Source organism: Engraulis encrasicolus, chromosome 15 (assembly GCF_034702125.1).
Source record: "Engraulis encrasicolus isolate BLACKSEA-1 chromosome 15, IST_EnEncr_1.0, whole genome shotgun sequence".
Classification (NCBI taxonomy): domain Eukaryota; kingdom Metazoa; phylum Chordata; class Actinopteri; order Clupeiformes; family Engraulidae; genus Engraulis; species Engraulis encrasicolus.
The window spans coordinates 32,483,372-32,500,057 of record NC_085871.1 but is presented as its reverse complement, the minus strand read 5'-3'; the positions used below and the strand labels follow the sequence as shown (position 1 = coordinate 32,500,057).

Genomic DNA, 16,686 nt, shown 5'->3' with positions numbered 1-16,686 from the left:
GGCTCGTGTAGTGTGAGGACGTGAGCTGTGAACTTTTAAACAGTGAAATTCCATCGTGCAGTGTGAGCAGAAGCCTAAGACCCAGGAGTGAAAATATTGCACAGTGTATGCCCGGCTTTAATTTGTTTTATTTGCCCTGAGCAGGATCCAATGGGGACAATCAGTGAATACACCTGCGGTCTGGAGGCGGGATTGGGGTATAAGAACACTCTGAAGACCCATCAGCTCACTCACTCGTTTCCCTGTCCTTCCTGTCTACAGACCCACGCCTGCTGTCGGCCTTTTGCCCTCTCGACTTTGCCCCTTTTGTTTTGGCAACCTTTGTTTTATGATTTTGATGCCAACTTGTTTTGGTTGTTTTTTTCTAGTTTGCTACAGGAGCGCGGCTCCTTCTGCCGTCTGCCTTTTTTGTTGTTGTTTCAAGAACCCCTAGACAATAAACTTTTAATTTTACATTTTTCATCTACGTTGGGTCCCATTTATGTTGCGTTTGTAACAAAAATGAACGCTTTGAACAAGATTTAAGTAAGCATACGTTATTTCCAAAATGTGCATAGTGTAAATTTAAAACAACATTTGTCAATCTTACACCAGTAAAGTAAGGTCAATAGTATAACTTAAATTACATATATTTTTTTTCCATTTTTGTGAAATTGAGCTGGTGCAAAACTGACTACACCCCTATGTTAAACTCTCATGAGAGGACCATGATATGCTACTTTTTACTAAGATGCACCGATACCACTTAAAAAAAAAAAAAACAATACAAGTACATTAATGCAGTGTTTCCCAACCACTGTGCCGCGGCCGTGAGAGATCGTCAGGTGTGCCGTGGAAAATTCTTATTTTCCAAAAAAAAAAAAAAACGAATTCATTATTATCAGCAAATAATGCCTTTTTGTCATTATGTAGTGTCTGATGTTGACTGGCGTCCTAATCATGTAATAATTCCTTAGGCTATCACTAGGTGGCAGCAGGTAGCCAGTTGTAGTAGCTGTCAAAAGAAGGCAAATGCTGTGAGCTCGAGTCAATACAAAGAGAGTTATTTCATTTAGATTTAGGACTACCGGTACTTGTACGTGGGATGCAACGGCACCATTGACAGCAATGAACGGCACCGATTCCATTGTGCTTGGTATGTAAACGAAACACCCTTCACAAAACAAGAGTGCAGACTATTTTGTTGGCCTGCGTAAGCAAACAGAGAACCCAGCAACATTTATGAGTGGGGAAAAAGGTAAACGAGAGAGTCCTTAAAGCTAGCTACCACGTAGCTGAACTTGTAGCTAAATCAAGTCACACAGTGGCAGAGACGCTAATATTACCTGCCTGCAAAGCCATTGTAAATGAGATGCTTGGACCTGAAGCGGTTAAATAAATAGCCAAAGTCCCTCTCTCAATTAACACAATTTCCAGACATTGACATGTCTCTGCCGACATCGAAAGTGTGGTTTTGGAAAAGATCCGTATCCGTGAGAAATTTGCGTTGCAACTTGACGAGGCTGATAGTGGACATGCGCAACTCCTGGCCAATGTGCGTTTTGTGGATGGAGACGCAGTCAGAAAACGCTCTATTTTGCAAGGCATTGAACAGAGATTGATATTAAACATGCATATTCATATTATAACAGTGAAATCTTTACTAAACATCATTGGTACTGTCAGAATAAGCATTATTTGCTTTTGGACAGAATAACAATTTGTATATAGTACTTTGAAGTTTGTAGCTTAGAAGGGTCAGTGCACTTTTTATTTGAAAGAGGAAATTTAAAAGATGATTAAAAAAAAATTGTGTTTATTTGATTGCTATTCAAGACACTTTTATAAGAATGACTATATTGTTAGGCGACTAATTTGTTTTCATTATTTCATAATTTTTGGTTGGTGGTGTGCCGCAAGATTTTTTGAAGGGAAAAAGTGTGCCCTGGCTCAAAAAAGGTTGGGAAACACTGCATTAATGTATGTACTTGACGATACAGAGTACCGATACCTTTTACCACCAACATGCAAAGAAAATAAATGCGTGGCCTATTTTTTTTTCCACCTGTGATATTTTTTATTGTCCATTCCCATGTGGATTTAAATGTTAGTAAATGTATGAGGTGGCACTTTTTTCCCAGGCTACTTTCAAGTCCACAGAATGTGACGATATTTTGCATTGTTTCGTGTAATAGCAGTATCGTGCCTATCGGCAAGTGTTTGACAGGTACGAGTACAATGAGCAGTATCTGTCCCGGTACCAGTATCGATATCAGTGCATCCCTACTTTTTACATGTGTGTTCAATTTAAAGAAGTTGATATGAAATCCCCATCTGATCTGAAAGACCAGAACTCATAATGGTTAGGCAGGGGTTGAAATAATTATTTCACTCAATGAAAAAAAAAAAATATATATATATATCTTAAAAGTTCATTTCTGTGTTTTCTTTCTGATATCCTGTCTCTTCATATTAGAATAAATTGTATCATTAACATAGATGGATTGTGTGTTTATTAGTGGGTAAACCAATAAAATTAGTAAGGGATCAAATACTTAATTGTGTCACTGTATGTATGGTCACCCAGTTTGCGCATGATTATATGCACTTAGTTTGTTTGGGAGTACTGGGTTTTTAACATGCAAAATAATGGCCAGTATAAAGTAGTAAAAGGTAGTATCCAACATCTCATCCAGTAGTAAATTTGGGCTACAACGGGGTGTCTGTGTTTTCACTGGTTATTGCTCACTCTGACAAGAACAACTAGTTAAGGTTGAACGCCTTAACACTCAGAAACTTCTAACAGTTCATGCCAAATGCCTGACCCATAAAGTGACTAGGAAGCAGATATCGACTTGTACTACCAACACACATGCTCAAAGAAGACCTTGTTAAATGATAAAAACATTACATTGTCAAGTTATTTGGGTGTTAAGTTCTCTCTTGAGACCAAGATAAATAAATTTGCTTTAGATGGTGTTAAGCATGTGTGGTGGTAAACAAGTGAGTTTTACAAAAAAAAAAAGTGTATCATCTGGAAAGTCGAGCATGGTAGTGGGACTGAGATGGTTTGGGGATAAATGAATGCCGTCAACATTGAAAATCTGAATTACACCTAAAGAAACATGCATGTGAAGCAGATCATGATACTCTCCATAGGATTCCATTCAAATCTCACACCCATCTATTTTAGTCAGGTGCAGACTCAAAATTCAACAGTTCAATGTAAAGACGCTCACAGATGACCTCCCTTTTAATAGACGTTTTGGGCCAACACAGCCCCTTCTCAGAAACTTTCTTCAGGATTTTCAACCTGGGGTGTACTCACTTTTGTGACATGTTATAAACACATTAATGGCTGTATTTTGATTGTTTGTGAGTGCACAACAAATCTAAGCGCTTATATATGTTATTAACAGGTCACTAATCATTGTGTCGAAGTGAAATTTCTTTAATGTTGTTCTATGAAAAGATACACTTACAAATCTGCAAAAATGTGAGGGGTGTACTCAGTTCTGTTACATACTGAACATTCAATGGACAGCCTTACCTCTTCTTCGGCGAGGGGTCTCAGCCTGGCTTTCTGACTCGCTAGGACATAGACCGCGGAACGTCTTTGAACAAGGGGGGGCCGCAAGGGGTGGACCCATTTTAGGACGGGGGGGTTTGGGGGAAAAATGCGTTTCTTAGATGCAATTTCATGCATTTTAATGCATTTTTGCATGAAATCTCACGCGAGACAAAGCACTGAAAAGACGACGGACGGTCCATCCTACAGAAGGACGTCTGGCCACCCCAGGCCACAATCGCAAGAGGAGGTCTGTGTCACCAAAATTTTAGGTCGGAAAAAATGCATAGCTGAGGCTATGCGCGGTATAGCCTACATGGACACGCATAGGCCTACATCATCACAGAACGGTGCAGAATAAAATGCTCTTGTTGGTCGCTGGAAACGCAACTGAAAAACGGTGGGCTTGTTTCTACCAGTAGCCTACTTAAGCTATGAGAAACACTGAACACAAAAAGTGAACCTTCTGCGGTGCTTGGTCAGATGAGTGCATTGGGGATAGGCTATGTTTGCTGTTTTATCGGAGTTGGGCGAGCGCACGAGAGAGAGAGAGCGGATACATCACGTTGCCAGGATGCAAATATAGGCTAACAGATAATCTTATGTCATTTAAAAAAAATACTGAAGGGGTGGGTGGCAATGAGAGCAAGGCAGGCACCTCACCCCACAATGCAGGCCCTTTATGAGAGAAATGTTCTCCCATCCTGTCACTAGAAACTAAATATCTGCTGTGGGTGTGAGTGCGTGTGTATTGTGCTTACAAAGGACTTATCATGTTTTATTTTATTTATTTATTTTTTTATTTTTATTTTTATTTTATTTTTTTTGGGGGGGGGGGGGCGTGTCGGCCCGGCCCGGCACTTTATTGGGAGGAATTTTGAAAAACTGGCCCTCGGGGACTTTTAATTGAGTACCCCTGCTCTACAGTATACAATATTAACATAAAGAAGCAGAAAAAGGGAACACTACATTACAAAAGAGTTTAAGTTATGGATAACATTACAGGTCAAGATAGTGTTTACCTGTTCAGGGGTAGGTATCAATGCCATTATATAAAGGCATGTTGCTGAACTGATGGACGCAACCTCTTTCCCTCCCCACATGAAAGAGCTGGACACATTTGGCTTCATTAGCCGTTTGCACCCTTTCACTGTGTTGAGATATTGATACTGGAACGATTGCCCCATGGGCAGAGCAAAGGTTCTACGGAATATTGCAGTCACCTCCTCCCTCAGCTCAGCCTCTGATGACTCGGAGGTAAATGATATTTTGCCCATCAGGCCCTTTTGGGCCAAGCTGACTCGGGACTCTCCTCTTGGTATGCGGAAGACTGATGCAAGGGAGAACGGCAAGCACACTACGTCCTTCGTGTAGTTTTTGCATGGTGGTCTTCGACGCACAACGCGGGAGGGAGGCCTTTGAACTGATGGATAAGGAGCCTGAAATAATTGAAAACACATGTGCATTACACGAGAGCATCAGTAATATGGTTAGTGTTGTGTATCGTGTATAATGATACTAAAAAACCGGGTTCAGGATTCCATGTATAATAAATGTAGACTTTACTTGATTAAGATCAGAGGAGCATCACATACAGACAGCATCACTGTAGCAGTACTATAACCAACTGACATGTAACTGATTTGGAATATAGAATGTAACTTCCATTATGTGCGTGTGCACTCTAGATCTTATGGCACTCACATGAATCATATTATAGAAACAATACACAAATGTTCTACAGTTAGTATACACACTGTACATGTAAACCAACTAATAAATGAATCAGCAAACCATCATGAGGTCTTACCAGCTGGATCATCAACCTTTTTCTTTTAAATTGCCATTGAAGTGAGAAAATAATTAACCAAATGTACAGTGGTGATGTAGAACATGTCCCACCATGATCGGACAAATATTACATTGTAAAAAAAGTAAACAGCATGCAGTGTGATTTTGAAGGGGTATTTTCAATGCTAATGAGGCTGTAATTTTCATAGATATCACTTCTTTCCATGGTCCGACAACTTATTGTCATGTTTATTCATTACCACTTCAAACAATTTAACACAACACTATTCAAATTGTGTTCAAATAAGATACCCAACCTACATGATTCAATGACTATTCTCCTGCGCTTTCCCCAAATCAATATGCCGGGCTTTATTTTGGTGAAAAACTGAGAAGTGTCTGACTTTTTGGATAGGAGACACGAGACATACATTCAAAAACAAGGGGGGAAAAGGAAAATATGTATATATTTGTTTAGTACACTTAGGTCACTGGGCGTGTTGCAGGAGATGAAGGCAAAACACTGCTCGGGCCCTGGGAAATTTTAAAACATAAACAAAACATGAAAGATGTTAGCTTGTCACATGTTACTTTTTTTAATGAAATATCCTACCATAGAGAGAATGGGGACGTTCGTGATGAAGCAGTCATAATTTTGCTAGGCAGAGCGCATGCGCACTTCGCCAATTTGATGCATTCTGGTTAGAAAATTCCGAAATTTCTAACCAGAATGCATCACACTGGCGAAGTGCCCATGCACTCTGCCTAGCAAAAAGCATGACTGCTTCATCACAAACGTCCCTAATGACACACATAGATGAAATTAAATAAGTAGGCTAGGTTACCACACAGATGCTCTAGGCACCTCTAGACACGGAACCTTTTTTTACTCTAGCACTAGAATCATACAGAAAGCGTTGGAAGCACTGGACTCTCTGAACATAACACGCACAGATCAAAAGACTAGCTTACACGAAATAACGCGTGACTGCCTCTGTCCCATAGGCTAGCCACTACTCAATGCCCTGGTCTCGCTATCACCAGACATCACAAGTTCCTGCACTTCTTAAAATACTCCCTCTGATTCATGTACTGGTTCAAAAGGACCTTGGGTTCCTTGAAAGGCGCTATATATTATTACTATTATTATCATCATTTTTATGATTATTATTGTTGTTGTTGTTAGTAGTAGGCTAGTAGCAGATTTTCTTGGTTCCCAATAGACCGTTTCTGGTAGGCCATAATTTATTAAGTCAACTTATGGGATTTCCCAAGCTGGTCCCATCTTATCCGCGCACAATGGAGAGAAACAGAGTAAGCGCCAGCTGGCAATCACCGGCGACCAAGAGTCAGTTGTCATTTCTCAATTCCAAGGATCCTGGCCTTGCTAGGACGTGAAACGCCCAGTGATTGGATACTCCTTAATGAACTCTGCGGAGTATCCAATCACTGGGCGTTTCACGTCCTAGCAAGGCCAGGACCCTTGGAATTGAGAAATGGCAACTCTCTCAAGTCGCAAAAAGGTGTACACGGTGTAGTTCTAGCCTTGGAAGTGTATCAGCATTATTAGTCACGCTCAGTGATTGGATACTCGTTGTTGAACTCTGTGGAGTATCCAATCACTGGGTGTGACTAATAAGGCGTATACACTTCCAAGGCTAGAACACTAGCAATTGGGAAATGCTGAGTGTGACTGACTCCTTGTCCCTGATTACACCAACGAAACTGAAAGGATGAAAGCAAAAACCCAATCGTCCCCCTTTCCCCAGACAAAGTTCTGTTCACGTGTAGTTCTATGTTTTAGAAGAACATAACTTCTACAACAAGTGCAGTGAAATGAAGCTGCAAATAGAGTGTTCCACCAGATAAGCAATTAACAAATGCTAAACACGACACGACACGTGCACAACCTGCATGCCAAGTCTACGATACAAACCAACCCACCATCGTTATCTATAAACAAACATATACATGCCACATAACTATCTTCACGTTGTTGAGGGTGAGATGTAGGGGTGTAAATCACAGCCTTCATGACGATACGATACGGTATCAATTTCTTAAGTCAGGGATTCGATTTTTTTCGATACTTAAGAATTCCCCATGATACGGTTCGATTTTTTTCCAATTACTTTTCCACTACTATTGTGTTATGGAGCTAGGGCATTGCACAGGGGCCAGCGATTCGATTCTTTTCGATTCTTAAGAATGCCGCACGATACGATGCAATTTGATTAAATCGCCAACCGATACTTCTGATACATCGATACATTTCGATTTTATTTACAGCCCTAGTGAGATGAGCGATTTAAGACCCACATGAAAACTAGAACTGTACTGTTCCAACCTTTTGTTCCACTACTATTGTGTTATGGAGCTAGGGCATTGCACAGGGGCCAGCGATTCGATTTTTTTCGATTCTTAAGAATGCCGCACGATACGATGCAATTTGATTAAATCGCCAGCCGATACTTCCGATACATTTCTATTTTATTTACATCCCTAGTGAGATGAGCGATTTAAGACCCACATGAAAACTAGAACTGTACTGTTCCAACCTTTTGTTGAAGTTAGTGGTCTTAAAAGAATTATCCTGTGTGACTTGACTAGTTTTGGAAAGACGTGGTGCTAGCAGCTAGCAGTTAGCCACTTACTGAGCAGGCTTGTCCTGATGGTACAGCAACCTGTTGTAGTTGCTGCCGCAGCGTAGTTGCAGATGTTGTGCCTTGAAGAGCAGTTAAAATGGCTCTGCCGATGGTTTCAGCCAAAGAGGCGTCGGCCATGTTTGCAATGCATGCAGCGTTTCTGGAAATGTTGTCTTCTTTTCAAATTGTCTTCAGGCTTGACCGTCAACGTCGGCGCAGGCAAGTTAAGGGGATCCAACGTCATTGGGGGGATCTGTTGATGAGGTTGTAGACAGCGCGCCCCCTAGTGGGCACTGTTGTCGTACCACCCAACACAGGACAAAGACAATAACAAAATTCCTATGTAATGTTATTATTATAAAACAGCCAGTGGACACACGGTGACCACCATGTGTGCACACAAGTCAATAGTTGAGTAGCAAGTCATCTAGAGATGCTGGATTGGTGAGAGAGATACAGAACTCTTGTGCCCCCTTGTGGCTAGTTGGTGTGGTCGGCTGGAAATTTGCATGTTAGCAGAGAAATTAGAACACAGGGAGAAGGCTCAGTCTCATTGGTTCCCATTGTAGCCAGTTAGCTTTGCATGCATTCTGCAGTAACGAGCGTAGGCCAGTCCTTCATGTGGGAAAATGTATGGAATGGAAAGGGGAACCCATGCTAAATACATTGCTACTGCCATTTCCAGTCACAAATATTATCAACAAAACATTCCTGGTAAGCACTATGACTGTTGTTTAATAATAGGCTGTATTGACAAATCGTTCAGGTGTGTAGTTTTACAGCAGGTTTGAAGGTTTCAACCTGTACTCGCTAGCATCGTGCTAATGTTTATGGGTTTGGCCTCATAAAAATTGAGCTTTGTGACCCAGTATATAATAATCTAGTGGCGCAAAATAATCGAAACGCTACTCAAATGGGGTCTTATTATTTCTAGCTTCGAACTTAATATTAATATTTCAGGACAAAAAATTATTAAAAATCACACAAATTGTAATGGTAAAAAACTCCATTGACACCCATTCATTTTGCACTGTCCCGTGGTTAGGGTTAGCCAGTTGTGGCTAGTAGTAAGTTCCGTGAGTGAACACCCCCTGATGTTAGTTAAGTATTTATTTTAAGTCGAAACATTTAGATCCAACATTTATATTTAACATTTAGATATAACATTTAGATTAATATTTAGATTTAACATTTAGATTTAAGTTTAGATTTAATTTTCTGATTTAGATATAACATGTACATTTGGATATAACATATAACATTTAGATTTCTATTTAACATTTAGACTTATCATTTAGATGTAACATTTAGATTTAACACAGCGCCAATGTCAATACTTTTGCATTGTTTTTTTTTTCATCGGAGATAATATCTGTTAATATGTAGGTGGTGTTTATTATAAGTAACCTGACTCCTTAGCTAAACATTAGCATAAAAGTTCGGTAGTTAGCGCGCTAACAAAACTCAGCATGAGTGTGGCATCTGCAACATGCTGGAGCTTTTTAGGTTAATTCTAACGAATAACAAATTATTCTACTGTTGGCGTTCTCACAAGTAGTTGTAGATTGAAGCACATCTTCCTACAACCTCTTCCAACAACCCCAGAAAGTAATCTGGTGATGGATTCAAAAATCACGGTATCCAGCCATTATTGTGAATGGAACTACTGGTAGCATAATGCACAGGAAGTGGTTGACGAGACACAGAAACGTTCCGCTCGCCCACTCCACACTCCAGGAGATGCTGTGACAGCTCTGGGTTAAGTTTTAAGTTGGGTTCAGAAATTATGAAAAGATACAGAGGGATCGAACGTCTGTGGAAAAAACAGAACCTTGTGTGTTGTTGACAGCTAATTATTAGCACTGAGCAGAGAAGTTCCATAAACACTGTAGTGCTTAATATCGACATTCTGCATGTCCAAACACAATGTCCAGTTTCATTTATGTTTTTAACGACATCACCAATCCATAGCATGCAGTTTAGTTATCTTTACACATATTTCAGCAATAAACGGTGCAAGGTGCCTTGCCATGTAGAGCGAGCAGTGTTGCCAAAAGAAAATCAGCCAAAGTCGCTATGGGCTTGCTGAAAAGTCGCTAGATGACGTCATGACATTACGTATGACATCAAATGTCGGGCACGGCACGCTGATCTACAGAAAACCTGCCCACATGCCTTCGTCCACAGTACAAATGGGCGGTGCCAGCTACTTTTTGGAGATCAGAGCTAAGCTGCAGCCCAGCTTAACCATGGGAAACGCTTCTGTCGGCGGCGCAGAGTCAGAATTATGTGGACAAACGATGAATTTGTCACTGAAAATGCACGTTTTAAAAAGTCGCCAGATGCACCAAAAAGTCGCTGAAGGCGCTAGATGAGTTTTTTTTCGCCAGTGCCCGGAATTCACTGCGGTCGGTGCGGCCATCCTGCTAGTGCTCATTTAAATTTGTCATACCGGTATGCATATCCCAAGGAGCCGTTGTGGTAGCTTTTGTGATACGCACCGGATTCTCATGCCCCCTGTATCTACTTGTAGGGTAGACCGAGTAAAGATAAGTGCAGGGTACAGTTGAGGTAAATCAAATATACCTGTGTAACAACAAGACTCTGATCTAATTCCAAAGTGTAGGCATAACATAAACGACAGTCCCAAAACATTTGGTGACCATATCGAAGATTGTGTAATCTCTGTTTATGTTGACATTCGGTTCCTACCATATCTTTGTCCCATATCGCTTGCCGTAGCCTCATACAAGTAGATGTACATGTGCATGAGAGTTCCTGTGCGTATCACAAAAGCTGCCACACCGGAGTGCATCATGTGTCACGTCTGTCTCTACCAGTCACTGAAAATGCATTGTGTGGTGTCGTGGGGAGGGAGACTGATTTGCCTCTCTCAAGACAAACGAAATAGTCGCTAGATTTGGCCAGATTGAGCCTGAAAAGTCGCTAAGTCGCTAGATGATTTTTGTTGTCGCCAGAGGTGGCCAAAAGTCGCTAAATTGGCAACACTGAGAGCGAGTTGTTGACACTGCTCTGTGACCGCGGCATGAGAGCGGCGAGTCGGCGACTGTGAGCCGGCTGTGGTGTACGGCGTTCATTTTAGGACATTCTCAGATATCAGACTCAGGTATCACTCACATAAAACTCTGTCAGTCTCAGGGGGAAAATTGTCATCCTCAGACAAAACTTTGTCATCCTCAGAAAAAACATTGTCGTCCTCAGAAAAATAGTTGTCGTCTTCAGAAAAAATGACATCAGTTCTCAGCATCAGCCTCAGAAAAAAATGTTGTCGTCCTCAGACAAAACTTTGTCATCATCAGACAAAATTTTGTCGTCCTCAGAAAAAACATTGTCATCCTCAGACAAAACTTTGTCGTCCTCAGACAAAACTTTATCATCCTCAGACAAAACTTTGTCATCCTCAGACAAAACTTTGTCGTCTTCAGACAAAACTTTGTCGTCCTCAGATAAAGCTTTGTCGTCCTCAGACAAAACTTTGTCGTCCTCAGACAAAACTTTGTCGTCCTCAGACAAAGCTTTATCATCCTCAGACAAAACTTTGTCATCCTCACAAAAAAAATTGTCATCCTCAGACAAAACTTTGTCATCCTCGGACAAAACTTTATCATCCTCAGACAAAACTTTGTCATCCTCACAAAAAAATTGTCATCCTCAGACAAAACTTTGTTGTCCTCAGACAAAACCTTGTCATCCTCAGACAAAACGTTGTCATCCTCGGACAAAACTTTATCATCCTCAGACAAAACTTTGTCATCCTCACAAAAAAAAATTGTCATCCTCAGACAAAACTTTGTTGTCCTCAGACAAAACCTTGTCATCCTCAGACAAAACTTTGTCATCCTCAGACAAAACGTTGTCGTCCTCAGACAAAACTTTTATCATCCTCAGAAAAAAAATGTTCATTCTCAGACAAAAAATTGTCATCCTCAGACATTTATTCGCAAATGTCTTGTCCATGTACAATAAGGGATTTATTACCAATATAATATATAAGGACCTAGTAGACCTAGATTTATATTTATCAATAAGTAGTAAGTGCCAGAATACAAAATGTATAAGCTCCAGACACACTGTGTGAACAAACCCTGAACAGAGTGAAAACAGATGTGGAATAAGGGTCCCCAGTGTTTTCCATACATTGAAGAAACTATGGCACACCGCCATAGTTTAAATTTGGCCGCCATAGTTTCCAAAAATGTAATATATGTAATGTAAAATGTAATATATATATATATTTATATATAAACGATTTGAAAAACGATTTCCTTTGCATTTTCCTCCTGGAGTAAATATAACCTGATTCACATCATCTGGCTGCGTTCGGCTACGTCACGCGGGGGCGTTCCCATGCCTCACTACCCCATCTGAATAGCAGTGAGACCGCTGGAGTTGGAAAATGTGTACAGCCAATCATGAATCGCGGGTGGGATTTTGAATGGATGGGCGGAGTTATGGGCGGATGTGATGTAAAGCATTAGCGACAGCAGTGTAGTCTTCACTTCACAACAAACATGGCAGCGCGCTGTAGTACTAGTACTCAGTGCGCTGAAATGGATTCGGCTATTTCCACGGTATTGTCTTGTATTCCAAATGTTCAGGCATTGAAATACGAACAAATGACGGCGCTTAAGGCGTTTGTTGGCGGCGAGGATGTGTTTGCGTTTCTTCCGACCGGATTTGGCAAAAGTTTGAGCTGGCTCCACTGGTCGCTAAAGCCGCTGTGAGCCCTAGGTGGTTCTATCACTCCCAGACGTTCTATCCCACCCGATTATATTTCACGTGCTATTTCACGTGCTAAAGCAATGGGGAAAGTGCAGGATCCAATCTTTATTGTGGTGTTCCCCCTGGCTGCGTTAATGGAGGACCAAGTCAGAGAGGCTGGAAATCTAATGGGTCTAACGGCAGTGGAACTGGGAGGAAGACATCCTTCAGGGACGTTGCCAGGCCAGCCGGTCTTCGGTAGCCCCGAGTCGTGGCTGAAGGACAAATGACTGACCATGCTATCCTCAGACCTCTACCAGAAGAATCTACTGGGCATCGTTGTCGATGAGGTTCACGTCACCTACAAATGGTAAGTTTAAGCATCTACTGTTGATGAACCTGATGCATTTTTTCCATTTATGAAGCACAGGCATGTGCATTGCGTTTGGTTGTGAGTTCACATTCTGGCCTTCTAGGTTTATCGTAGTTTACTTGTAGACTAATCTTAACTTGGACATGTATCGTCACAGTCTTGGTCATAACATTGTATTATGTCTGTTAGTTTCGTCATGTTTTCCCCCTGTGATCTTCAAAAAAACTCCGTTAACTCTGCTGTACACATTGTCCGTGTAAATATTACATCCTTGTAAAATCAATGGTGTTGGTTCTCCCCTCCCCCAACTGTGTCCGATGCATACTGTAGTGTACAGACATTTGCTTTGCGTTTGTTTGTGACTGTGAGTTGACATTCTGGTCTTGAAAGATGACTTGGCAAACGTGTGAAATGGTTGATATCGTTTGCTGCCGTCTTTCATTGTATTTCGTGGTGTGTGAAACTGACATTCAAAGGGTTTCACTATGCTAAACAAGCTACCCAGTAGAATGGGTTGACCAGTTTGTGTGAGCTGCTTATGTTACACAGACTCATAACACGTTACAAATTTGCCCATGTTCAATATCTGCTGTATTGTATAAACTGAGCTCTTCTCTGACCACTAGGAATGAAAGGCCTTCCTGCTCAGTTGGGAGAACGTCACAGCAAAGAAGGTGAGTCACTCTTGTAAATAAGTAGGCCTGCACCGATTGTCATTAGGAGGAAAAGTGTGGTTGTCTAGTATACCTGTTAACATCATGCACCATGTCTTTCAGACATGCCTGTCATGGCTTAAATGGCATCTGCAGTCACAGAAGATGGGACACAGAGAGCTGCTACATATGGAGAGAGTGCCATTCAACAGTGAGCCCACACAACAGGACAGTTTGCACAAGGTTGGATCACAGCTTATTGAAGAAACATGAGAAGAGCATTAGTCCCTATATCTTTGATCTAACATATAATAGTACATAACCAACAACCTTCCTGTTTTCAAAGTGTTGCATGTGCAGGGAATCCCAGGTTATGTTGATTAAAAGGATGAGTATTTTGACAGTGAAACACCACAGCGTAGTAGCTGGCAGTGCTTTGCCGCAACCTCGTACATGCTGTTGTACAAATGTGTATGAATGACTGTTTTTGCATAGAAGAACTGTAAATAAAATTACACATTTGAAAACTGTTGCCATGTTTTTTTCTTTGAGCAGCAATGATTTAAAAAATGTAAAGAAGGAAGAAGTATTGTAGACTGTTTAGTGTTGAGCACAGTTTAATTTACTTCAAGTGACACAACATACCTTAACCTTTTTTATATGCATTCACAGAAAGGCAACAGAATCTTATGGAAAAAAAAAGTTGCACTGGGTTATTTTATATACACTACTTACATACACAAATTATTTACATACATTATTACAGTACATGCATTTACTCCACCAATTTTCATATTAGTCTTGCGCTCTTTCAATTTAGCTTTGATCCTGCGCCACAGGTTACTGCTTTTGCGATTTATCAGAATGTCATAACTAGATGGGGGGGTGAAAACAACTCAGCCTCTCTGAAAATATCCTCTGTGTGACTAGCAACATAATGTGCTCCAGTGTGCATTTGTCTGTCTGTTCACCATGAATTTCTGCAGGAGTCCAATAGACATGCTGGTCCAATCTGCTGTTTGTTTCAGTGAGATTGGGACAACTATGTTCTAAAAATGACTTCAGATTGATGACTTCAAGTTGTTACAGTGCTGTGGGCTATAAGCGATGCGAAAGAGTGAAATTTACCTGCAGAATTACGAGCAGTGCGCTGTGGGCACACTGTGGCTAAAGGCCTTGTAAAAATATCAAATCTACAGTATAGTTATACGTCTCCCTCCTGGACTGCATGTGGAAAATGGCATTTGTTGACCACCCGGGCCACTACCGGATGTAGCCTGTTCCTTTTTTTTCCCCTCTTCAGAGCCCATGGTTATGTGGTCAGGTATGAAGCCGTCAGGGATATCTGTTGACACATTTAAAAAGATAGATAATGCAAAATGTGCAGTATGGTTAGCTTAGATGTAATCTTACAAAGCCAATATGTACAGACCGTCATGGCACCAGCTTTAACTGGGGTCATACATTTGTTGTAATGTAAATCTTTGTTCCAGAGGTACCTGACACTTAATGAAGCCCCTAGGTGCTCCATGGCTGCCACCAGGAAGAGAGCTGTTATGTTGTTCCTCACACCGTCTTCGTACCCATTGAATGCAGCATGTTTGGCCCTGCTTTGCATTTCTGCATCTGTGAGAAGGGGACTTGTTGTTAATGATGGTGATAGTTTGTAATAGAGTGCAAGCAGACACTTTTACACATCTCTGTCGTTGGACATGTGCGTAGGTTACAATCCCAGCGAGGTTATAAAGAAATCAAAGAAATAAAAGAATCAATAAATCAAATAAAAGTGAAACAATCATATTGCATGTGTGCCTACAGATAGCAATGTATACAGTAAACCATTTAGATTAGCATAGAGGCTAAGAGGAAGATGCCCTGACGCCAATCATATCCAATAACAATATTGACATATGTATGGATGAACAATTGTCATATTGTGCTTGCGCACGACTTCAGAGCAACCATTGCATCAAGATTCAAGATGTTGACTTACCGTATGTACCTTGAGAACGCTGGGTTAAATTACAGCAGGCATTTCAGGCATGCGACAGGATTTTTCGGAGAAGTTTCACAAGTTTCGATCAAGTTCAGCTGGGCGCTGGTTTACCCTTTCCCGTAGGGAAGTTCTTCAAATATCCATGGGCGGTTGCAGATATTACCATTTGTCCTTAGATATCCCCTGCATATAGGGCAATGTTCGTTTATAGAAAGTTTACTCCGTTTACTTCCAGCCGCCGCCATGTTTGTTGTGATGAAAAGTCTTGCCTCCTGCGTGGTGTCGCTGTGAACTACGTCACGGATTGAGTCAACGGGAGTGGCTGAAATGGCGTGTCAGTCAAAATGACGGACAGATTCTTAATCCAATCACATGCAAGAGTTTTGAAAAAAATGGTTCATTTGGAAGAGCGTCGGTTGGGAGTAGGTCCCAGATGTATATGCGAAAGCATATCAGATGGTAGGAATCAGGTAAGAGTAAATACATCCTATGGAGAAAACCATGAGTGCTTGAAAGACAGATGGATCTAAAGCCTAGTCAAGTTGTTGTAGTTAACTTGGGTTTGGGAGCAATAAAAACCTTCAGAGGAGGGACAGTTGGGATGAGTTTCTTACACTCCCAGTTGTGTGATAATTAGTTAGGCGACAGGCCTTCATTGACACAACAGAGGAGACATCAGGCTGCATATAGAAATGAATGTGTAATGAATGTGAATATAGACATAAATGTGCAATATGTTGTTAAGCCCTTTTGCTGGGAGGAATTTTGAAAAACTGGCCCTGTGACCAGCACCCCTTATGTAGAATGTGAACGCCTATGTGTGTGGGGAAAAAGGCATAGCCTACTCTCATAGACCCTTTTCATCTGTGCCTTAACAATTACACAGTGCTCCTAAATTGTTATCTGTGCTCCTATTTTGTTTTTTGTTTTTTTCATTGCATAGACCCCTGCATGAGGGC

At 41.1% G+C, this 16,686-nt stretch overlaps 2 long non-coding RNA genes across 3 annotated transcripts; one reads left to right on the top strand and one right to left on the bottom strand.

The window, feature by feature from the left end:
- The first annotated feature begins 12,731 nt into the window (after nt 1-12,731).
- LOC134464592 (uncharacterized) lies at nt 12,732-14,279 on the top strand. Its single transcript, XR_010037963.1, has 3 exons — nt 12,732-13,075; nt 13,705-13,752; nt 13,855-14,279. It is a non-coding gene; the product is annotated as an uncharacterized LOC134464592 (long non-coding RNA).
- Nucleotides 14,280-14,841: 562 nt separating this feature from the next.
- LOC134464591 (uncharacterized) lies at nt 14,842-16,136 on the bottom strand. 2 transcript variants are annotated; one of them, XR_010037962.1, is made up of 3 exons: nt 15,725-16,136; nt 15,231-15,357; nt 14,842-15,076 (listed from the first exon to the last, which is right to left on the bottom strand). It is a non-coding gene; the product is annotated as an uncharacterized LOC134464591 (long non-coding RNA). The 2 variants fall into 2 exon arrangements; XR_010037961.1 differs by having other exon boundaries at nt 15,734-16,136.
- Between the last annotated feature and the right edge of the window lie 550 nt (nt 16,137-16,686).